Source organism: Canis aureus, chromosome 2 (assembly GCF_053574225.1).
Source record: "Canis aureus isolate CA01 chromosome 2, VMU_Caureus_v.1.0, whole genome shotgun sequence".
Taxonomy (NCBI): Eukaryota; Metazoa; Chordata; class Mammalia; order Carnivora; family Canidae; genus Canis; species Canis aureus.
In genome coordinates this window covers 2,955,956-2,980,375 of record NC_135612.1, presented here as the reverse complement: position 1 = coordinate 2,980,375, position 24,420 = coordinate 2,955,956, and the positions used below count along the sequence as shown (strand labels likewise).

Sequence of the window (24,420 nt, the reverse complement as noted above, 5' to 3'; positions counted from 1 at the left end):
GAAGCAGCTACTACTCTCAAGCTTGGAGAACTTAGGGACGAAGCCCTAAACCAGAACCTCTGAGCTAGGAGGAGGGACCCTACAGATCTAGTGGGTGGGCCTCTGGGAGAAAACTCCATGCAGTTTTGGTGCTTGACTCCTGGAGGAGGCGCATAGCCCAGTGGGCTCCCCCAGGTGCAGGAGGAGTAGCACAGTTGGTAAGGATATGTCACGTGCTGCCCTACGAGGACTGCCAGGGGCCTCAGCTTGGCTGCTACTAGGCAGCTTGGTGAGAAAGGAACGCTGAGTGCTGGAAGAAGTCGTGGCCAACTATTATTGAAGCCTATTACTGAGCATTGTTGATAGGAAGTAGGAAAAAGGAGATAAGCCCGTCCTCCTCTCCTTGCTGCTTCCAATGTTCCTCTGGTGATCCCACTGGTAGAACCTAATAGGAAGCCAGTTGGCAAGGAAGTCTTGGAGATATGGTTTGATTAATCCCAACCCACTAGTTGAGAAGGTAGGCTGGAGCTGGGAAATGGCTTCTGAATATTCCCTGATTTTCAATGTGAAGTGACAATTTTGCTTTCAGAGCAGCTCTTGCATGACTATTAAGTGAAGGCTATTAAGGAGGCATTATTAATTACACTGACGGTCCTGCAGGGGCAGAGTAATACCTCCTTGCCTATCAGCAGACCTGGGTCAGGCACGGTGTCCTGCCTTGTTTTTCTCTCATGCTGAAACCAGAACATGAGTTACCTTTCTCATCCTCCCCTGGAAGAATCAGCCTAACATTTTCTTGGGTACTTTCTAGAAATAATTTTTGCATATAGGATAATCTCCTTTATTCGCCCATTTATTCAATATTTATTAAGAACCTAGTCTCTGGGGGCACCTGGGTGGCTCAGTAGTTTAAGCATCTGCCTCTGGCTCAGGTCATGATCCCAGGGTCCTGGGATGGAGCCCCATGTCAGGCTCCCTGCTCAGCACAGAGTCTGCTTCTCCTTCTCTCTCTGCCCCTCTTCTCGCTAGCTGTTCCTTTCTCTCAAATAAATAAACTCTTTAAAAGAAACCACCAACAACAAAAAACAAAAAAGAACCTTTTCTCTATATTTGGTGCAGCTCCAAATATTGGAGGCATAGAGATGAACATGACAAAATTCCTGTCCTTTTGGACCTTAAATCCTAATAAGCTGAAGTGTGTGCCGGAGGGAAGGGTTGGTAATAAGCCTATAAAACAATTTTTAAAATGAGATGTTTTTAAGTACTGCTACATCCTATGAGGAAAATCAACCCCTGGGTGACTCAACACAAGTGATAGAGTTGGGGCACTGTAGCTATTTCAGACTCCGACTCACAGACATATTAGTAGTATCACACTGTTCCTAGCAAAACAGACTAATTCCTTCAGTAAGATAGGGCTACTATCAGGGAAAAGGCCTCTCTAAAGAGGAGGAATTTGCACTAAAACCTAGAAAATGAGCAGAAGCCAGCTACACGAAAATCACAAGACATTCACAGAGAAGAGATAGCAAGTACAAAGGCCCTGGGGCTTAAATAGGCCTGGCTTATCAGAAAGCCAGAAAGGCCTTCTCTCCTAGCTGGGGGAAGGCTGGAGGACAGTGGATGAGGAGGAGTGGCAAAGTATCCGGCCTTTCCCATACCCACCTTATTGCGTTTAGCGAAATACCTTGGAAATCAGTCCCTATCAGAACGTCCCTCTTCTTAGTGACTGCGTGATATCCTATTGGACAGGCAAAAATTCATCTCAGCATTTCACTGGTGTCAGATGTTTAGACTGTCTGCATTCTTTGGTTCTTACAAATAGTCTTTACGCTGTAATAAACATCATTTTACATACAGTTCTGCAGGTTAGGGTGATTATATCTGTAAGGAAGTCTTGGAGATGTGTGTGCATTATCAATTTTGCCATATATTCATTTTACGTTTTGGTAGATTTGTCCAAACAGACTTCTAAAATTTTTTTATCAATTTCCATTTCCGCCAACAATAGTGCCTTCACCCTCATCTCTCCCCTGAGCCATAAAATGTCCGCCTCTTTACTCAGTCTGTCACATGAAAATGGGATCTCGCTACAGTTCTATTTTGTCTTATTTTCCTTATTAGGGAGATCCAGTTTATTTTCATATGTTTAAAAGACATTTGCTTTTTGTATACTTGTAAGTTCTCAGCTCCTGTTTTTAGCCAATTTCCACTGGATTACTAAGTTTATTTCTGTAATGGCTTCATTGCCGGTTGTTTCCTCCAGCCAAACCACAGGGTTTGAGATCATGCCTGTGCATGACGGGAGGGAGCAATGAAGACCCTTCCCTTCAACACTCTTGCCCCCACCGTACACTACTGCCTTTGCGACCAGTCTACAAATTGTTGTGGGGATTTTGGATTCCTCCTCGTGCTCTGGGTGAGGAAGGTGAAACAGAGTATTTCTAGTGGAGGAGTGGGGATGGGAACCAAGATTCCACCTCTATTTCCCCACCACCTACCTCCAGGTTCTAAACCTTTGGCACAGAGCTGAGAAATACCTCCCACCTACAAGGTATTTTGAGAAAATCCAAATGTGATCACAGAGCTTTCTTCCCAGTTCCATGTATTTCTTTTCCCTGACACAAACTACAGAAGTTCTTGGTGGTAATCTGTCTCATGCTTGTACTTCTGGCTGGAGGGACACGTGACGATGTTTCTAGTATGCATTCAATGTCGTTATAGCTGTGAGTAATAGGACACAACTATGTTAATCAGAAGAATCGAGAAGAGTATAATATAGTACCTGTCTCAAAGTCCTTCTGCATCGCTCCCCTCTCCCTAATTTACTTCCTGATTCAAACACACATCCACTATTTTGTATATATACCGGAATCTATGTTTGCCATGATTTAAATACAGTAATCAGAGAGGTATTTTTCTCACCAGAAATGATTAAGCGAAGATGCATAACTCTGGAGATCGAATGATTACACATACGGAATATGATTCCATAGTGGAGACCCCCGCCCCCCAATTGAGGTCATTGTAAATAAGCAGGTAGTCGCAGGTTTAACTAAATCCATTCCCATTTTCCCAAACTACAGATCACATATGCTCTGTCATATGAACTTGTGCAGAGAATCTGAATGAGGTGAGAAGAACCTTTATAAAAAGGTAAAAAGTCATCTCTAGGGATTTCAAAGTCTCCCTTCAGCAACACTTTAATTTTAGGGCCTCTGCAACAAGAGAGTCATGCTCTAAAATTTAGAATTACTAAGTGTTAATTATAATATAATTTACTCTTACAAGTTCTCCATTTTACTTCTTGCCTGTGTCCTACCTTTAATTAATGTTTCTCTTTGAGCTAGGAGAGCAGTAATTTTCTTGACTGTTTCTTGGTGAAGAGATTTGCTATTCTTTCCAGATCTTGATCTTTAGCTTTTTTTCTGCTAAGAGAAACCTACAAAAAACAAAACAAAACAAAACAAACAAAAAAAAGAGTTCAGAGTCAAACACAGCGATTCTATACTCTGAAATATTGTTAACATGTTGTCAGTCTCAGAACTTCCCTGAACTAGTGCTGAACAATATTTTCTACTTCTCTTTGGCTATCCTTAACTCATTCATGTGTTGAAATCCTAACCACCAAAGATGATAGAATTAGAAGGGAAGTAGTTAGTTTACAAAGGTGAAGCCTCATGAATGGGATTGCGTGCCTTATAAAAGAGGCTAAGACCTATGTGATTCCTACTTGGTAGGTAAAGAAATGCAGGGTTACATGACGATCGTCCAGGACCCTACAAACAGTAACAACCGTAGGACCAAAATGCAAACCCAATTTTATTATTCTAAATCTGTATCTTTCTCGTTACCGTGCTACATGGTGCACATGTCCTTCCTTCAGAAGCTTCTGGAGGTAGCATTGCTGATATTGCCACCTTACTGATCCTTGCCATCTGTGTCACGAATCATGAAATACGTTCACAAACGAATTCACTAAATAGACTGATACGATATTTCCTTTATCTGTTAATAACAGAAAGACAAACTCAGACTATACCCCAAAGTTTTCTATAGCTACGCTTCAGCAGTAGCAACTTTAAAATCCAATTAAGTCCCATACATGGAGGAGTCAGACTCATCCCTCAAAGCAAGCTAACACACATCACATCTTCCCAATGATGTTATCTCCACCACATATTTTCCTTTCTTGCAACAACCCAAATTATCATGGTGTTCCCTGCAGAGCCAAATTTAATATATGGGAAGCCAAGTTGTGATAAGCTTGAGAAAGAGATAAAGCTAGGTGTGTATTGCTGGCATAACAATACAAGCTGACTACTTGGGAATGATTTACCCAAAGGCAGAACTTAAACATGGTAGAGAGGCCAGGCCTGGGCGAGAAGAAGCACACATAGTAACTGTGATTGTAAACCAATAACATCAGGACGGGGTAGGACTTCACTCAGTACTTTTGGACCCCTGAAGTGATATAGGTCCTGATTTGGAACTGGACAAAGAGAGGCTTCCACATTCTGGATGTCATTGGTCACATTACCCTGGCTGGACCACTGAGGCTCAGTTTGGGGACTTTTGTTGGGATCACAGGAAAACAACAACAACAAAACCCTCCTTTTTATAACTCCTTTCTAGCTTCTTCCTCCCCTCCCATCTTCCCTCCTCACCCCTTTCCTTTCATATTTGATGCTGGGAGTATGTAAGTCTCTGTAGAGCTTGTAGGTCTACAGCACTGAAAGCACCTAAGAGTTGAGCCAATAAAGAGAAAAGCTGAGTAAATAAATGGAGGAAAACTGAATCCTAATATCCTGTCAAAGCCTGGATTTGGCCGTGCCTGAAGTGAGAGCCACATACTCCTTAGATAATTATGTCCATAAATTCCTTTCGTTGTTCTCTCCCTCTTGCTCTGTTTCTTTTTCCAGCACCTTGATGTGTGTTTGTCACTTGCTGCTAAGAGTTCTGATTCAGAAAAATAGCAATCAACTTTTTTTTTTCTCAGTGATTTTGTATCTCTTTGTCCAAAAAGTTATAGGTTATTAGGGACAGTGACCATTTACCCTGTAAATCCTTAGCTGTGCCGTCCACAAGATTCAGTCTTGTCCCCTCTCTTGGTGTTTATTGAACAACTGAAACACGTTTTGAGGAAACCATAGCCTAGACTGATTTAAAATTTTATTCCTTAATGAAAACCAAATTCTATTACGAAATCCTGAGGCCAGAAACAGTTAAATGCTTGCAAAGTTAATGGCATTTTCGGTGGCTGTAATAAAGTACAATCTTTTATTTTAAAGATCACAGCCATTTAAAATGATCCAATAAACATGGTGTACTGACTTCATTACAACACTTTAAGTCTTTTTCACCCTGCTCCTTTCCCTGGAAAAAACACTTCAGTTTCAGGGAGATTCCATGAGTAGGTAGTTTTACATGGTTTACTTAATATTTAGAGCTGGAAAGAGAAGCACGGCTCCTGAAAGTAAAGGTCTGAAACCCTCAGGATGGAAACACTTTCTAATTGACTTTTCTTTTGCTCTTTACTCATTCATTCATTCTTTCCTCCAACAGCAGGAACAAGAGAAATTTTCAGGAGCTGCAGACTTGATATGGCTTAGCAAGACATGTTCTCACTGTCTAGAGGCAGAGAGGGCTGAACAAGCCAATTATTAGAGGGCTTTTTGTTTTCCTTACTTTAAAAGTCAGTGATATTTAATTTGAGAATTCCTAGCTTCCAAAGTGATGGGTTGAATTTTGGATAAGCAGTTTAAACCAGAAACTAGTTTGCAAGTCAAAAAAACGTTCGACCCTTGAGCAGTGTGAGGGTTGAGGCACCCATCCCCCATGCCGTTGAAAGAAAGCCCTCGTAACTTCTGAGCCCCAGAAAATTAACTACTTAATAATCTACTGTTGAGCGGAAGCTTCCCAATAACAGACAGTTGATTAACACATACTTCATATGTTATATGTATTACACACTGTTTTCTTATAATAAAGCAAGCTGGAGAAAAGAAAATATGGGATAATTGCATTAGGAAAATCATAAGGAAGAGAAAATACATTTATAATGTTGTCCTGCATGTATCAAAAAAAATCCACATATAAGTGGACCTGCACAGTTCAAACCCATGTTGCTCAAGGGTCAACTGTATATTGATTTATCTGGTTTTGGTTACATATAAACACCTATATCTAATATTGCCCTGATGAGTAGGCTAAGGCTTAAAATAAAGCCATACAAACACTTTCTTTTTTTTTTAATTAAAAATTTCATTTATTTATTCATAGAGACAGAGAGAGAGAGAGAGAGAGAGAGAGAGAGGCAGAGACACAGGCAGAGGGAGAAGCAGGCTCCATGCAGAGAGCCTGATGTGGGACTCGATCCAGGGTCTCCAGGATCATCCCCTGGGCTGCAGGCGGCACTAAACCGCTGCGCCACCGGGGCTGCCCCCAAACACTTTCATACATATATATTTTAAAGTCAATGTGTGACCTATGGTAAGTGTTAAAAGAAGTGGTAAGAAAACCAACACCTGTTGGGCGTTAATGTGCAAGGTACTTTTATAAGTTTTTTTCAATTAATTCCCCGAACATCCTGTGAGGTTGGCATAGTTATCCCAAGGGGCCACCCTGCTCTCTTGCTCCCCCCAGGCAGGCCCCGCCCTCCCAGGCAGTTGTAAGGACAGGGAGGGCCCTGTAGGAGACCTGCCAGTTCCAAACCTCTACAAGTGGGCACTCGCCACTTCCCAGCCCAGGATCCTAGATTTCTGGGGTTTCCCTCCAAGCAGCGGTATGATTAACAAGGTGATGAATGTAGATGTGCAACTACCTGACCTATTACTTAGCTCTGCTTCTCATCAAACTCAACCCTAAGAAGCCTCAGGTCTTTAGTACCAGTTGCTCTCCCTGGGCTCAAGACCATGGTAACCTTTCCTGCATAATAATATTTTCCATCTGGCCGTAGATCTCCATGTAGAACCTAATCCCCTTCCAAACTCTCTCAGATAATTCTTAGGACAAAATAACCATAGTTAGAAGGAATCATTTTCCTTGTAATGTTATCATGTTAAAGCACAGATCCTATTGTCAGGGAGACCTGAGGTACTGTGTAAGTATGTACTTCTGACCAAGACCTTTATTTCTATCTCGCCAGAGTCCCACTTTGCTCCTGAGATCCCCACTGTGGGTCAAAAGAGTGATGATATCATAGTTCTGCCTCTTTCTTTCCTTAGTTTGTCTTTGTCTCTCCCTGTGCTCTGGTTAATCTCTGCAGTTCCTCTCCTTTATTAGATAAGCTTCTGCTATTTCTACTGGTTAGGCCTAGTTATCCTCCTATATTACAGATGACTCCGCTCAGCTCTCTCAATAATTCTCATTTTACAAATGAAGACAATGATGTTCAGAGAAGTTAGTTACATCACTAGTTAACACTAAGGCAAAGATTTTAATTCGAAACCGTTTTATTCCAAAGCCCATATGCTTTGCTTCATACTCTGTGGCTCCTCTTATGATTGCATCATTTGTGACTGACTCAGAAAATTAAATTGTAAGGCAATGGACGTTTGGATTATTTAACATGAATCATCCCCTATGGCCAATTATCCTGCTGTTGAACATTTTCAACAACATATAAATAAAATGTACATGTTCACACATTATAATATTTTTCATTATTATTATTTCACTTACAGACATCTAAAATTGATTTGTTTTCTCCCCAGATTTTTAGTAAGAATCAATCATTTCATATAGCCTTGCAATTTTTAAGAAAATTATGCTGCTTTTACAAAAATCTTGCGGAAAAATCTTCTCCAGGGTAACAAAAAACTGTTACCTCTAGTTTCCTCAAAATAAGTTCTGCCCTTGGTTCAATTTACATGATCTTACTGGTGTTGGTATCTGTAAATACAACTATTGATGAAGTTCCCACGCCAGGTTCCAAGTGGCCAATAACCAGAGTTAGCACTGGAAGTTGAGAATACTTAAGGTTATCTACATTTTGACGTTTTGCTTGTGGTTTATTTTCTGCAAAGTTCTTCTTACTTTGATAGACAGGGTTTTATTCTATTTGAGAGATCTTAGGATGATCTAATCTCATAAATGATTATTATTTTGGGCCATATAAAAGAATATATCCTTGAACTTCTGTTTCTTTTAGATGAAAGTTATTGCTAAAGTAGTTCTCGAGTTTCTCAGAGTCAGTATACAATATGTGTATCAGTGTTATAGCCAATTATCTCCACGAAGTCTTGTTTTATTTCTAATTTATGCATTTAATCAGATTGACCTGCTAGCAAACCAGACTGTGGAAGAACTTAGTTATATTCACTCACTGCTCATTCATCCAAATTATCTGAGCATCTACTACAGATTGGTCACCATGCTGGATCCTGAGGATAAAATAGCACACAGTTGATAAAGTCTCTGCCCTCATGGATTCCAATTAGGAAGACAGATGACAAGCTAGTAAATAGCTCACCCACTGCTTCCCACTTTGGAGTAATAGAGGAGAACTTGAGAAGCAAAAAATGGTGAAAATAAAAACTGGAAGTCCAAGAATCTAAACTGTCAGGGTCTGATTGGTTCATGCTTCAAAAATATGGCCTTTGACACCTATTCATGAATCGTGGCCTTAGCCCTTTTGTTGTTTCATCAGAACAGTTACTGTCTACTTTGCCTTGCCCAGCAGAGTGGCCTGCTTGACCCAGTTAAGATCACGAAGCAGGCAAAATCAGCATTAGTTATTTATTTGCTCATTCCCACAAACATGTTTCAGTTCTGTGAAACCCTTTTGGAAGGCAAGGGTTGTTGTGAATCTTAGAAATTGTCCAGAGAAGGATTCCTACTTCTGAGTTGTACAGTACTAATAGCAATAGGTCAATAATCTTACCGGAACAAATGGAAAATATTACCAAAGTCCTTTTCAGACGTATGGGAGAGCTGTGAAAGCAACAAAGGCTAAGTGAATCAAACCTCTGGAGAGAATGATCTGCCATGATCTGATGATAGCCACCTCGTTCCTCCATGGTATTGGTCAGTTTGGAGAACGCATGGGTGCTTGGGCCCGACCCAGGGAGAGGGGGTCTACTGGAAGGATCACAACCAGGAAAGCTTCTGGTAAGCGTGGGGAGTGCTAGAAAGTTGAGGGGCCTCAAACGAATGCCTGGTTCTCCTCCCAGTATTGGAATCTCCCACAGTCTCCCAGAGCTAAGGAAACCAATTCTCATCCGGGGAGAGGTTTATCTCAAACACACCGCCAGTCTCCTGGCGAAGAGATTTGTCAAATATCGAAGCTGCATGTGACAGGCAGACAACAAATAAACTGAAAACTTCTGAAGGGCAGAAATGTATCTCCTGCAGCTTTCCAGTGGCTACTGCCTGTAGTGAAAAGCCTGGGATAGCCAGGTGCCAGGACCGCGATGCAACCCCAAGTAGACGGAGTCTCCCCGACAGGTTAGCCCAGTCTACTTCCTGGTTATATGTGATTGGGTCCCATTCTCTGCCAAGTAGGGGGCCCCACATTAGTCCGCTTGGGCTGCCATGACAAAGTACTGTGGACTGCCTGGGTCCTTTAGAGAAGCAGAAATTTATTTCCCACAGACATAGAAGCTGGGAGTGCAAGATCAAGGTTCTGGCCAATTCGATTTCTGGTGAGAGTTTTCTTCCGGGCTTTCTGGTGGTCTCCTTCTTTCTGTGCCCTTATATGGCCTTTCCTCAGTACATAACAACATGGGACACAGGGGATAAGCTCTACTTTATTATAAGGGCACTAAACCTTTCAGATTAGGGCCCCACTCTTAGGACCTCATTGAATCTTAACTATTTCCTTAGAGACCCCATCTCTAAATACAATCACATTGGGCATTAGAGCTTCAATATATGGATTTTGGAGGACACAGTTCATCCACAGAGGGAATAGAAAGAGAAAATTTTTCTTGTGGAATATAATGATATCTGGAGCCTCTATGGATCTTTTATACACAGTATCCTACCTACTACACTGTGAAGAAGTAAGGTCATATGACCAATAATCAGGAGGAAAAAAAAACCAACAGAAACAAATAGACAGATGATCCACATAATTGAAGTTAGCAGATAAGAACTTCAAAGCTGCGATAATTGTGGACTTGTGGGTAGCTGAAAATACGGACAGCTGCCTAACTACTTCCCTCTTGAGATTTTTTCCTCAAATGATTCCAAACAATAAGATAGGATATGTAAATCTACACAAAACCATATTCTCAGCATAACTTGAAGACGGAGAATGCCAAAACTTTAAAATGACTGTGACTAGAAAGAGAAGAGTCACCACATCCCAGTGAATGATCTCTCACTCTGGTTCGACCCCTACATGGTCACGAGGCTCTGTAGTGAGCCAAAGCAGACTGAGAAATGCTCTAGGAAAGCCAAAAAAGGAAAATCAGCAAGAGGGCTTAAGGTTCATCAGAAGCTGCCATCAAAGAGACTAAGTTCTCCCTCCATCTGAAAACAGGATAACAGTGTCCATGAAGAGCATAATATGGCCTCAGAGAAAGGACCTCAAAATACGTGTGATTAAGAGCACCAAGTTACTTAAAGGGCATCATTCAAAACATATTGTTGAAGGGGAGAAAAAAAGACAAAAAGCACTCTGTAATTGGGTTGTGAAGGGAAAAAGAAGCAAATGGTGAAAAATATAGGGTCCTAATAACAAATTTATTCAGAGCCATTGCAAAAAATCAGGCCAGAAATTTCTACATATACCCACTGAGTAACAACCCACCTCCCATGAGAAGCAGAAGAAATTTTTTAGTCAACACTCCAAACAGAATCATATAAACTCATTCAAGCATTCGAAGATACAAGAAAATCCCTTAAATTAGAAATTCAAACACAAAGAACATTACAGGATGAGAACTGGAAGAAAGAGAGTTGATTGAATTCAGAAGGAAATGGATTGAAAAGATAAAAATATCCCAAACCTAAAAACTATACATTATACAGTGGCCAAGGGAAAAGAGGCTCATGTAAAAATTTAATAGGCATAGAAGGCAGGGAAAGAAATAAGAGAATAAAGTAAAAAGAAAGCAAAAATGGTTGGAGAGAAAGTAATGAGCACATAAGGAAGGCAAAGGACAGCATAGAAAAAGAGAACTACAAACCAATATCCTCTTGGTGATGATGCAAAATACTAAATAGATATTAGTGAGCAGAATATAATACTAATACTAATATGCCATGAGCCTGCAGGATTTATTCGAGGAATGCAAGGGTTTTTTTCTATATTAAGAAATCTATTAGAGACACCTGGGTGGCTCAGTGGTTGAGCATCTGCCTTCGGCCCAGGTCATGACCCTGGAGTCCAGGGATTGAGTCCCACATCGGGCTCCCTGCATGGAGCCTGCTTCTCCCTCTGCCTCTCTGCCTCTGTCTCTCATGAATAAATAAATAAAATCTTAAAAAAAAAAGAAATCTATTAGTATGTGTTATAAAGAAATTAAAAAATCACATGGTTATCTTCATTGATACTGAAAAAACCTAAGTCGAAAGCGAAAACCCATTCACAATAAAAACACTCAAAAATAGGAATTAATACTCTCTCAACAGGATCAAATTTATGTGTGTGTGTGTGTGTGTGTGTGTATGCGTGTGTGTGTGTATAGAAAGAGAGAACTGTCTTTCATATAAGAAAATAGGGAATATAAGAAACTATATATGTATCTGCTAATTTCTGGCAAAAAAACAAAAAACAAAATTGTGGAAGAATCATGCTAATGTTAAAGAAGCCAGGTGCCTCTGGGGTGGGGCAGTGTGGAAAAGGGATAGAAAGAATGGGGGGCTGACAGCTCCCCAAGGAGACCTTCATGCACAGCTGTGTATGGGACCCGCGGCGGCCGGGGGTTCGGCACAACTCGAGGCCTACAGGCAGCTTTCCCTCGGGGCTGGACACGGGAGGCCAGCAGAAATGCCATGCTCATTCCCTACTGCTGAGCTTTTACACACCAACTAGATTTCTTCATTTGTAAACTGTCATAGGGTTTCCCTCATACATGGAATATAAGAAACGGGGAAAGGGATTATAAGGGAAAGGAGGGGAACCGAGTGGGAAAGATTCGAGAGGGAGACAAACTGTGAGAGACCCCTAACTCTGGGCACTGAACAAAGGGTTGCAGAAAGGCAGGTGGGCGGGGGGGGATGGGGTGACTGGGTGAGGGTCACTGAGGGGGGGCACGTGATGGGATGAGCATTGAGCGTTATACTATATGTTGGCAAACTGAGTTTAAATTAAGCACAATGTAAAAAAAATTAATTAATTTAAAAAATAAAATAAGACAGCATGTAGTTCTCTGGCTAGATTTTTTTTGACCTTAAAATAACTTAATATCCCATTTAGACCAATGGTTAAAAACAAAATCAATGTTAAGTACCAAATGAGTACTTTTATTTCTAATCCGTCAATTATGAGTTTATAACCACTCCCCTTTGACACCCAGCAGGCACTTTTCAGTGCAGTGCACAAGCCAACAAGCAAACTCTTTGCAGGGCGACTTTGTAGAGGGGTTAATGGGATTCCCCAGTCTCTCTGAGCACTGATTGCCTTGAGTTAGCTTCAGTTTGTGATGAGCTAACTGGAAGACTAGGAATCCCTCTATCCTACATTTCACCTTCCTATGGGCCAAGCACACTTCTTGAGCAACTGCTAAGCCAGCTCTGGAGCCTTCTCTTATCACTTGCCATGGCTTCCATTGGGCCTCATTTGCTACAAGGACATGTGACCACCACGGGCCCTATGTCCCGATTACCCTGATGTAACTCTATTTAAATCTGTACATTTTAATTTAAGCTGCTAATGTTACTTAGCTTTGTTTCCTTGGTATAAGCAAATGAATTAGAGCTGAACTAGAATTCTAACTCTTGCTTACAGACTTCAAACCCAAGCCTTGGTTCTCCCATTTGTAAAGTTGGAGTAATAATAACTGTACATAATAAAACCCAAGTCACAGTGCCGATTATTAGTAACAGTAAATAGATGTTAGTGTGACCATTAAAAAATTTAATCTTCCTTCCATAGTCAGTAAGAAGTCATTTTCTAATATATATATATATTTTAATAACAGAACTGTGTTTCCCAAGATCATTTCTGTCAGTCAAGATTTGTGATCAAAAGCAACAGAAACGAACTCTGGCTGATTAAAGCAGAAAATTATTTAATTGAAGGATACTGGACAGGTCATACAATCTCCAGAAAAGCGTGAGAAGCAAGTTTGGGGGCTATATAATCTGGAAAAAAATGCTCCAAACTAAGCCCCAGGATGACTGAGAGCCACATTCCTGCAACAGGTGGTACATCCAACTTCTCTGATCTTAGAGCCAGGATGATGACACTAGCCTCTGGATGTGGCCTTGCTAGGATGGAGTCTTTGCATCCCCTTTTAAAAATTTTTATGTAAATCTATCAGTTGATGGACATTTGCACTCTTTGCATAATTTGGCTATTGTTGATATAGCTGCTATAAACATCAGGGTATGTATATGTTCTTATAAACATCGATCCCTTTGAATTAGTATTTTTGTATCCTTTCGGTAAATACCTAGTTGTGCAAGTGCTGGGTCGTAGGGCAGCTCTATTTTGAACTTTGTGAGGACCCCCCATACTGTTTCCCAGCATGGCTGCACCAGTTTGCATCCCCACCAGCAGTGCACAAGGGCTCCCCTCTCTCCACATCCTCACCAACACCTGTTGTTTCCCCTGTTGTTAATTTTAGTCATTCTGACTGGTGAGAGGTGGTATCTCATTATGGTTTTGATTTGTATTCCTGATGAGCGATGTTGAGCATATTTTCATTTGTCTTTTGGCCATCTGGATGTCTTCTTTGAAGAAATGTTTATTCATGTCTTCGGCTCATTTTTAATTGGATTATTTGTTTTTGGTGTGTTGAATTTTCTAAGTTCTTTGTTTTGGATACTAGCCCTTTATCTGATAGGTCATTTGCAAATATCTTCTCCCATTCTGTAGGTTGTCTTTTAGCTCTGTTGACTGTTTCTTTTGCTGTGCAGAAGCTTTTAATCTTGATGAAGCTCCAATAGCTTATTTTTGCTTTTGTTTCCTTTCCCTCAGGAGACATGTCTAATAAGGAGCTGCTACGGCCAATGTCAAAGAGGCTGCTGCCTGTGTTCTCCTCCAGGATTTTAATGGTTTCCTGTCTCACATTTAGGTTTTTCATCCATTTTGAATTTAGTTTTGTGTATGGTGTCAGAGAATGGTCCAGTCTCATTCTTTTGAATGTTTCTGTCCAGTTTTCCCAACACCACTTGTTGAAGAGACTGCCTTTTCCCCATTGGTTATTCTTTCCTGCTTTGTCAAAGATTAGTTGACCATATAACTGTGGATCCATTTCTGAGTTTTCTATTCTGTTCCATTGATCTATGTGTCTGTTTCTGTGCCAGTACCATCCTGTCTTGATCACTACAGCTCTGTAATAGAACTTGAAGTCTGGAATTGTGATGCCTCCAGCTTTGCTTTTCTTTTTTCAAGGTTGCTTTGGCTATTGGGGTTTCTTTGTGGTTCACTTACAAATTTTAGGATTGTTTGTTCTAACTCTGTGAAAAATGTTGTTGGAATTTTGATAGGGATTGCATTAAGTATGTAGATTGCTTTGGGCAATATAGACATTTTAACAATATTTATTCTTCCAATCCATAAGCATGGAATGTTTTTCCATTTCTTTGTGTCATCTCAATTTCTTTCATGAGTATTTTAGTTTTCAGAGTATGGATCTTTGACCTCTCTGGCTAGGTTTATTCCTAGGTATTGTAAGGGTTTTGGTGCAATTGTTTTTTGTTTTGTTTAAGTTTTTATTTATTTAATTTTTTAATCCAACATGGGGCTTGAACTCACGGGCCCGAGATCAAGAGTCACATGCTCTTCTGACTGAGCCAGCCAGGCTCCCCCTTTGGCGCAACTGTAAGTGGGATTGACTGATTCCTTGAGTTCCCTTTCTGATGCTTCATTTTTGGTGTATACAAATGCAACAGACTTCTGTACATTAATTTTGCATCCTGCGACTTCACTGAATTCATTATCAGTTCAATCTATTTTTTTGGTAGAGTCTTTTGGGTTTTCTTTCTTTTTTTTTTTTTTTAAAGATGTTATTCATTTATTCATGAGAGACACAGAGAGATAGAGGCAGAGACACAGGCAGAGGGAGAAGCAGGCTCCATGCAGGGAGCCCTGGGCCAAAGGCAGGCGCTAAACTGCTGAGCCACCCAGGGATCCCGGGTTTTCTATATAGAGTAGAATGTCATCTGCAAATAGTGAGTTTGACTTCTTTGTGATTTGAATGCCTTTTATTTCTTTTTATTGTCTGATCGCTGTGACTAGGACTTCTAGTACTACGTTGAATAACAATGGTGTGAGTGGACATCCCTATCTACCTTAGGGGAAATCTCTTTGTTTTTCCCCACTGAGGAGGATACTAGCTATGGATTTTTTGTATATGGATTTTATTATGTTGAGGTTTCCCTCTAAACCTACTTTGTTGAGGGTTTTTTTAAAATCATGAATAGATGTTGTACTTTGTCAAATGCTTTTTCTGCATCAACTGAAAGGATCATATGGTTTTTATCTTTTCTTTTATTAATTTGATGTATCATGTTGATTGATTTGTGAAAACTGAACCACTCTTGCAGCCCAGGAATAAATCCTACTTGATTGTGGTGAATGATTCTTTTAATTTACGTTTGGATCCAGTTTGCTAGTATTTTATTGAGAGTTTTTGCATCCATGTTCATCAGGAGTATGGCTCTGTAGTTCTTTTTTTTAGTGGAATCTTTATCTGGTTTTGGTTTCAGGGAAATGCTGGCCTCATAAGATGAATTTGGAAATTTTCCTCCCATTTCTATTTTTTTGAATAGTTTTAGAAGAATAAGTATTGACTCTTTTTTACATGTCTGGTGGAATTTCCTGTGATGTCATTTGGCCCCAGATTTTTGTTTGTTGGGAGATTCTTGATTAGTGATTCAATTTCTTTGCTGGTATTGGTCTGTTCAAGTTTTCCATTTCTTCCAGTTTCAGTTTTGGTAATTTATATGTTTCTAGGAATTTATCTATTTCTTCTAGGTTGTCCAATTTGTTGGCATATAGTTTTTCATAATATTCTCTTCCAGTTGTTTGTATTTCTGTGCTGTTTGTTCTTACTTCTCTTTAATTTGTGATTTTATTTATTTGGGCCCTTTCTCTTTTCTTTTTTGAAGTCTGGATAGGGGTTATCAATTTTATTAAATTTTTCAAAGAACCGGCTCCTGGTTTCATTTATATGTTCTATTGTGTTTTTGTTGTTGTTGTTGTTGTTTCTTAGTTTATATATCATTTATTTCTAACGCTTTATTATTTCCCTTCTGCTGGCTTTAGACTTCATTTTATTGTTCTTTTTCTAGCTCCATTAAGCATAAGGTTAAGTTGTTTATTTGAGATTTTTCTTGCTTCTTGAGGTAGGCCTGTATCACTATGCACTTCCCTCTTAGAACTGCTTTTGCTGCATCCCAGAGGTTTTGGACTACTGTGTTTTTATCTTCATTTGTTTCCATATATTTTTAAATTTCTTCTTTGATTATCTGGTTTACCCATTCATTTTTCAGTAGCATGTTGTTTAATCTCCAAGTATTTGTGGTCTTTTCAAATTTTTTCTTGTGGTTGACTTCAAGATTCATAGCGTTGTGGTCAGAAAATATGCATAATATGATTTCATTCTTTTTGTACTTGTTGAAGCTTGACTTGTGACCTAGTATGTGATCTAATCTGGAGAATGTCTCATGTGCGCCTGAAAAGAATGTATACTCTGCTGCATTAGGAGGGAATGTTCTGGGGCAGCCCAGGTGGCTCAGTGGTTTAGCACTTCCTTTGGCCCAGGGCGTGATCCTGGAGACCCGGGATCGAGTCCCACATTGGACTTCTTGCATGGAGCCTGCTTCTCCCTCTGCCTGTGTCTCTGCCTCTCTCTCTCTCTCTCTCTCTCTCTCTCTCTCTCTCTCATGAATAAATAAATAAAATCTTTAGGGAAAAAAAAGGATGGAATGTTCTGGATATATCTATTAAGTCCATCTGGTCCAGTATGTTATTCAAAGCCATTGTTTACCTCATCTCTTGTGGGCAGCATATAGATAGATCTTGTTTTTTTTTTATCCACTCTGACATGCTGCCTTTTGATTGGAATGTTTAGTCCATTTATATTCAGAGTAATTATTGATAGATATATATTTGGTGCCATTTTATTAGTTGTTTTGTCCTTGTTTCTGGAGTTTTTCTCTGTTCCTTTTTTGTCTTTGTCACTTTTGGTCTTTCCTTTCCATTCAAAGTGTCCTTTTTAACATATCCTGCAGGGCTGATTTAATGGTCATGAAATCCTTCAGTTTTTGTTTTACTGGAAAATCTTTATCTTTCCTTCTATTTTGAATGATAGCCTTGCTGGATAAAATATTCTTGGCTGCATATTTTTCCCATTCAGCGTGTTGAATATATCATGCTACTCCCTTCTGGCTTGCCAAGTTTCTGTTGAGAGATCTGCAGCTAGCCTTATGACTAAGTTAGGGATTTCTTTTGTCTTACTGTTTTTAACATCTTTTCCTATATATATATATATATAGTGATACATTTACATTTTTTAATTTAAACTCAATTTGCCAACATACAGTATATCACCCAGTGCTCATCCCATCAAGTGCCTTTCTCAGTGCCTGTCACCCAGTCACCCCATCCCCTCATCTACCTCCCTTTCCACTACCTTTTGTTTGTTTCCCAGAGTTAGGAGTCTCTCATGGTTTGTCTCCCTCTCTAAAAATCTAATTAAAACAAGTCCTTGTAGTTCCTGATTCTATGTGTCACCAGCTTCTGAATCAGTGTCTGGAATAGGCTTATCAGCTTAGCCATGCTTATGTCTTGTGTCTGTGTGCTGGCTCCAGGGGCAACTAGAAAAATTTCTCTCAGGTGTTTTCATTTTCTCTGAGGGGAGTCAAACCCTGGCTTATAAATGGGGGTCTCCCCAAATAAAAAGGGCTCAGGTACCGATTGGTCAAAAAATGATAAAAGCACACCAAAAAATCTTAGGAGATGCAGTAATCATTGCATGAAAAAATGAGGTTATGTTTCATGACCAAACAAATTGGGTTAGTGCTCTTTTCTGGTCTTACTTCCACCTATGCCACTTCTGTTCTTTATCTTCACCTCACTTAAACCTTCTCAGTCCTTAGGCAGCTTCTCTCTCTTCTTACTCGGGGGGTATACAGACAGTTCCAGATTTGTAATGGTTCAACTTATGATTTTTGACTTTACATGGAAAGTCATACATATTCAGTAGAAACTGTACTTTGATTTTTGAATTTTGATCTTTTCCTGAGCTAGGGATATTTGGTAAGATCCTCTCTTATGCTGGGTAGTGGCAGCTTGCTGCCACTCCCAGTCAGCCACGTGATCACAAGGATAAATATCCCATATGCTTACAATTGCTCTGCACTCATACAGCCATTCTGTTTTTCACTTTCAGTACAGTATTCAACAAATTACATGACACATTCAACATATTAGAATGAAGGCTTTGTGTTCGATGATTTTGCCGAACTATAGGCTTATGTGAGTGTTCTGAGCTTGTTTCAGGTAAGCTAGGCTGTTATCATGTTTAGTAGTTAGGTGTATTAAGTGCATTTCTGACTTACAATTTTTTCTACTTAGGATGGGTTTATTGGGAGGCAATCCTATTTTAAATCAAGGGAGATCTGTATAATGTTATGTTAGTGAGAGTAATAGCATTAGGCTAAGGATAATCTTGAATCTCCTCTAATTTATTAAAGGAAAAGGCAAATCAATTCTGAAGTTGGCACTATTATTAGCAAATATTTGGTTGGTTTTGATACATTATGAGTCATGACACCATAATGAAAGCATGTTTTAGGTCAAATAGTATCAGAAAAACATTCTGCTCAAAAAGTGCAGGATAGAGTTTGCTATATAAACAACATTAGCACCCAACCAAGGCCTCACTGGGTTGTGCTGTGTCCTTCCCTTCTTTACTTTCTTTTGAGTACCGGAGTTTACGCTGTTACTAATATTATTTTGGTGATACTTAAATTTCCAGTATCTTTCTACATAATCTTCAATCAATTCTAAATAATTACAAATTTAAATACAACTTTGTAACTAGCCAACATTAGTTGCTGCTTTCCTCAATTACAATCCTTCCTAAACGATTAAGTCCATAGGCTCATTAATGTACAGTGCTTTCAATTCTAGCCTATTATGTCAATTACAAATCATTTTGTGGCGTCTGGCGGAGCTGATTTGTGAGTTGGGCTATCACCTTATTGAGCTTTTATCCTGTTAATGACCCTGCTGCCACAATTCTCACATCGTTCAACATAAATGAGCTGTGCTTTCAACCTTACCAGAGAGTAGTGTGTGTGTGTGTGTGTGTGTGTGTGTGTGTGTTTCCCTTCAGGAAAAAACAAAAAAACTAAACAACAAAAAAAAACCCCTCCAGAACACCTACTGTTTTGCTAATATCCCAGATGTCTCTGATTTAAAGGTTAAGTTGAGTGTGCTGCCCTGAGATGGATTGTTGCCTTTAACACACTGGGGGAAATTCCACAGTATTCGCCATTGGCTCTTGCCTCCAGAAAGATAAAGACATTTGTCTAAATTTAACACAGAAATCCCATGAGTACTCCTACTTCTCAATCTGGACCACTTACCTCCATTTTTGATTTCTATTCTCTGATATAGTTTAAATTTCTCCTTTTCACTGGAATGGTTCTTGGTACTTCATTCTGAGCCCCCATTACCAATCCCTTTCTTTCTCATGACTCAGCCTATCTCCAGTTTTCATTCCTCCTAATGAGGGGTGAGAAGCTGTGCCATCTCTCATTGCATTAATAGTGCTAGTCTGGAGGAATCTGAAGTGCATCACCTCTACCTTTTATCATCTTCCTTTTGAAAGTGTTTCCAAAGTTTACCAAATGAAGAAAAGGGAATCGACAGAAGAAAATACAAGTTGCTTATATAATTCCTTAACCTACATATTTCCAAGTCCCAAATAAACAAAGGGTGACCTACATGCATATTTATGAACTTAAATTGTTCCTGTTTGCTTTAAAAACTTCAAAATTTACTACATTTCCATATATCAGGCTTAATGCTATATTATATCTGAACATACAATATAATGTAATATATTTCAATATATTAATAGAAAATATATAATATACTAAACACACAGATATATAACATATATGCTAAATACACACTCATATATATAATTTACTTCTTACAACAATTCTATGATGTAAGCATAATGGGAAATAGAAATTATCTAGTTTGAAGCAATCAATTTGACTGTCTAAAAAATTGGTCCCTAATTTGTATTTGATATTTGTGTCTAAATTACTCCTATAGGTTTTATTCTTCAAGAACCCCTAAAGGAATTGAATAATGTTAGGTGACCTACTAGAATGGCAGTTCTGCTTCTGGTAGCAGAAAATTAGGCTAGAATCCTCCAGAGATTTGCCAGCAAAATTAGCAGCAGAGAGTATAAAAGCAGCAACTAATTCTGCTAGAAAATGAACAGAAGGGAAGGCACTAATCTTATTAGCAGCTATGTCATCAGTCAAAACAGCAAGAATGTAGGAATGAAGCTTTGAAGACTATTTTCTCTTTAAGAGTCCCTGTTTCTCCTCTTCTTTTAAGACCAATGGCAGGATAAAGAATAATGGTAGCAAATAAAATTTAAAAGAGGTGAAAAGGCAGAGTTGTATGATTGTTCTGTCACATAATTCGAGCTGTCCATGGCTCGAGTGACTTGGGGCATTGACAGCCCTGACAGCCCAGATGCCACAAGCAGTTGTCACTGTGTTTAAGTTATATTGAAAGCTTTGAAAAATACTTCCTCTATGTAGGGTTAGCCTGAGTGGGTAGGCTAATGGATTCAAATATGAAGGACATGTACCAAGCCCCAGTATTCTTTAGAGAAGGCAGTCTGTCTTGGGGTTCCCCAGCCCACACAGTCCAGAGCCCATGAAAACACACATTGACCATGGGCATATGTTCTATTCATTGACCTCTATTCATAAAGACTATATTATTGGGTATGTGGCCCAGCAGGGGGGGCAGTGAGGACACTTTAACTCTCCTTTAATTCAGTGTAAAATTGAGTCAAAAAACCCTAGAGTTTGATGAGAAACCCACTTTCCTTAAAAGAAAGGGACCTCAAAACTATATTTAAAAAAAGATGATCCCACATTTTACTAGTATGGTAGACCTAATCCTGGTTAAATGGTCAAACTTGTTTGTTTACATTGAACTTTTCCCCAGGTATGAATTGACCTGTGAATTTTATTCCTAGCTTTTAGGGTCTCTCATCTGTAAATCTCCAAGCCTCCTTCCAGTGTCGACATTTGGATTTTGCGATTAATCGAGTCAGACTCACAATAACTGGAACAGTTAAAATATGTAGATATAAATGTTTACATGGAGTCTTTTAAGGACATTTAAAAAAATGGCACTTCTGAGTCACCAAATCCCATGACATTAACTTACTTTCCAACCACATACAATCTCTGGTGAATTGATAACAGGGGCAATATGAAATTCAAACTACAATTACTTTACCATTTTCACATTCATTGTTGATAAAATATTCATTTTCTTAAAACCCATATGGCTGTGGATTTTTCCTGAACACAATTAGGGAACTCTAAGTATCAATATGAGTAATTCAGGCTGAATGACAAAACATACCTTTCAAAGAAAACTGTGGTAAAGCTAGAAGTAGTTCTGGAAGGTGAACAAATCCCCATCTAGCACTGTGCTTGGCACAAGAGAACTCAAAAATGTATTTCTCTCTCCTCCTCTGCATTGTCTAGTTTACTCAGAGAAAATCATGGGCTAAATTTAGAATTCTTCACAATGCTACTCTGCTAAGGAAGTTTACCCCAGTTTTTTAAGCTGAGGTAAAGAGACTGGGCTCCCATATTGGCCTACTGTTGGTTTGTATCTGCTTTACTTCTACTCCTATTTTATTTGATTTTTAAAATAATACCCTGATTTTCTTTTTGGAAGTTGACTTTGGCCTACTGAAACTGAGGCGTCTTGTTCCAAGATAGACTCATGCCTGGCTAACCAGCAAACTCAAGCACAATGATTCTTGGCTCAGGTTACCTGGAACTCATCCACCCATAGCCTTAGCGGTAATGTAATTTTATAACCTCCAATTCTTAATAGCCAAAAGAATTCTAGACCTCTTATTTTAGAGCAAAGTCCTTTGCTTTCCATAAAGGCAAATTCCATTTTGTGTGGTCAGAGTACCACCAGTGTTATGGCATTTTTTATAGACAATGACAGTCACATACTTGCCTATTGCTTTGACTTCTGAGCTCCCCTCAGGATAAAACACTATTGATTTTGAAGGTCAAAAAGGCTAATGCTTGGAAAAGAATACCAAGAAATATGCAGTTGAGGCAGAGCTAGTAGAAAGCAAATGGAATATAGGAACAACCTTTTATTCCCCCAAGAGAAGGGCTGAGAACTTTTCCGAGAAGAAAGAAGAAAACATAATCTTCTATAAAAGCCCATAGCAGTGCTGTGAAATAGGCCGCTGTCACCGTGTACACCATATTACCGAAAAAGCAAAAAGAACATTGAGTGGTAGACAAATATCTTCTAGATCTCTTTCTTTTGTTTATTTTTTATTTTATTTTTAAATCTCTCTTTCTTTAGAGAGTTAGTATAGCATAATGGACAAGGTTATGGACTCTGGGGTCAAATTGCCTAGTTCCAAATCCCACGATGGCCATTTCTTAGCTGGGTGATCTTGAGCAAGTTACCTAATTTCTCTGTGCCTTAGTTTACTCATTGGTCAAGTGGAGATTAAAGCTATCACATAGGCTTGGTTTGTTTGTTTTATTTTGTTTTTATGGAATTAGTATATGCAAAATGCTAACAACAGGGCCAGGAATTTAATAAATGCTAATTTTATTCTTGTCAGGGAGCACTGGGTCCCTTTATTTGCCTTTATGTCCTCAAGTTTTAGGACCACTTCACAGCTCGTAGATCTATATCTCCATCTCATCCCACTTTAGGTCCTCCCCTCAGCTACCATGTTTCTGACAGTGGTGCCTTCATTTTCAAGTCTCAACTCAAAACTTCCCACTCATTTCAAGCGTTCCTCCTGGTGTGATGAATCAAAGAGGGGTAATTTTACCAGATTCCAACCCAGGCAGAAGCCAGGGGACAGAGACATGTCTCATAAGAATGAACAGTTGTGTGACTCTGGGAATGTTCTTGAGCTTCTTTGGTTTGTGAAGTGGGTATCATTCCTCTGGTTGAGTCTGTGCAGGGCTGATGTCAGAGTCAGTTCCTTACAGGCAGTGCTCCTGGTGTGGGGCTGCCAAAGTCGATATGAGTTAGTGGATTCCTAAACTGTGAACTCCCTGAGGTCAGGGCCAGGACTTCCTGTTCACCACTGACTCTCCAGGCCCCAACAAGTGGTTGATACTGAAATACATATTTGTTGAATATATAAATTAGTGGTTTAAAAATAAAAGAAACTTCAACTTTAGAGACGACAATTATTTAATTGCCTCCAGGCTAGTCACTCACAGGTATTACCCCCCATAACTCCTTTTCAGTGGGCAGAAAATCAGGCCATGTTAACTTCTGGGTCTCTAATATTGCTAATCCCAATTACCAAATTGTCCCAAGTGAAAGCCACATTTATATGTTTATAATAATGCTTTCTTTTAATTTTAGTCTGTCTGGCTTTTTTTATATCATGGATTAGTTCTGCATGAAGGCATAGGCTTTTTATTTCTTTCTTTTCACAGAAGTTCATTTTTTCTAAAAAAAAAGGTAATTGAAATTGCTTGCATGGGGTTTAGTAACAAACCATGAAATCTTTTGGGGGGACATTCTGTGAGTGCTTTTCTAATAGTTCTTTTCTCAATAGTCACATTGAGAAAAACATACTGCCTTTATTTGTTACATTTTTCTCTGTTTTTAATTTATTGGTAAATTTAGAATGACTTTTGGCAATGCTGACCACATATTTGTAAAGCAGGACTGAGGTCTCATTAATCACTATATCATGAATTTTCATTAGGTTTAGAAAATCTTACAAACATAACATTTAGTTTTTCAATAACTTGCTAGAAGGAAGATCTTAAATAATTAAGATATCAATGAAAACAGATTCAGTTTATTTACTGAGGAAATAGTAGCTATACTCTCTAGGAGCAAACCCTTCTCTCCTGTCTTTACTGTGTTCAACTGCTAGCATGTGAATTTGAGAACTAGACTGCTGATGACTGGAACTGGGAAGACAGAGGCAAAAGCTGAGCATTTGGAGGGATGTTAGTTTTTTTTTCAGCATTGAGTTTTAATGGTAGATATTTGTTACTCAATTTCCATAACTCTTAGGAAAAGCCAAA

General features: G+C 39.2%; 1 protein-coding gene across 1 annotated transcript in view; it reads right to left on the bottom strand.

Moving 5' to 3' along the window:
• The window catches only part of PJA2 (praja ring finger ubiquitin ligase 2), a 285,426-nt gene that overhangs the window by 135,247 nt on the left and 125,759 nt on the right, over positions 1 to 24,420 (bottom strand). The window contains exon 2 of the mRNA XM_077861783.1: positions 3,302 to 3,421. The gene's annotated coding sequence lies outside the window, so the exon portion shown is untranslated. The remainder of the gene's footprint in view (positions 1 to 3,301; positions 3,422 to 24,420) is intronic.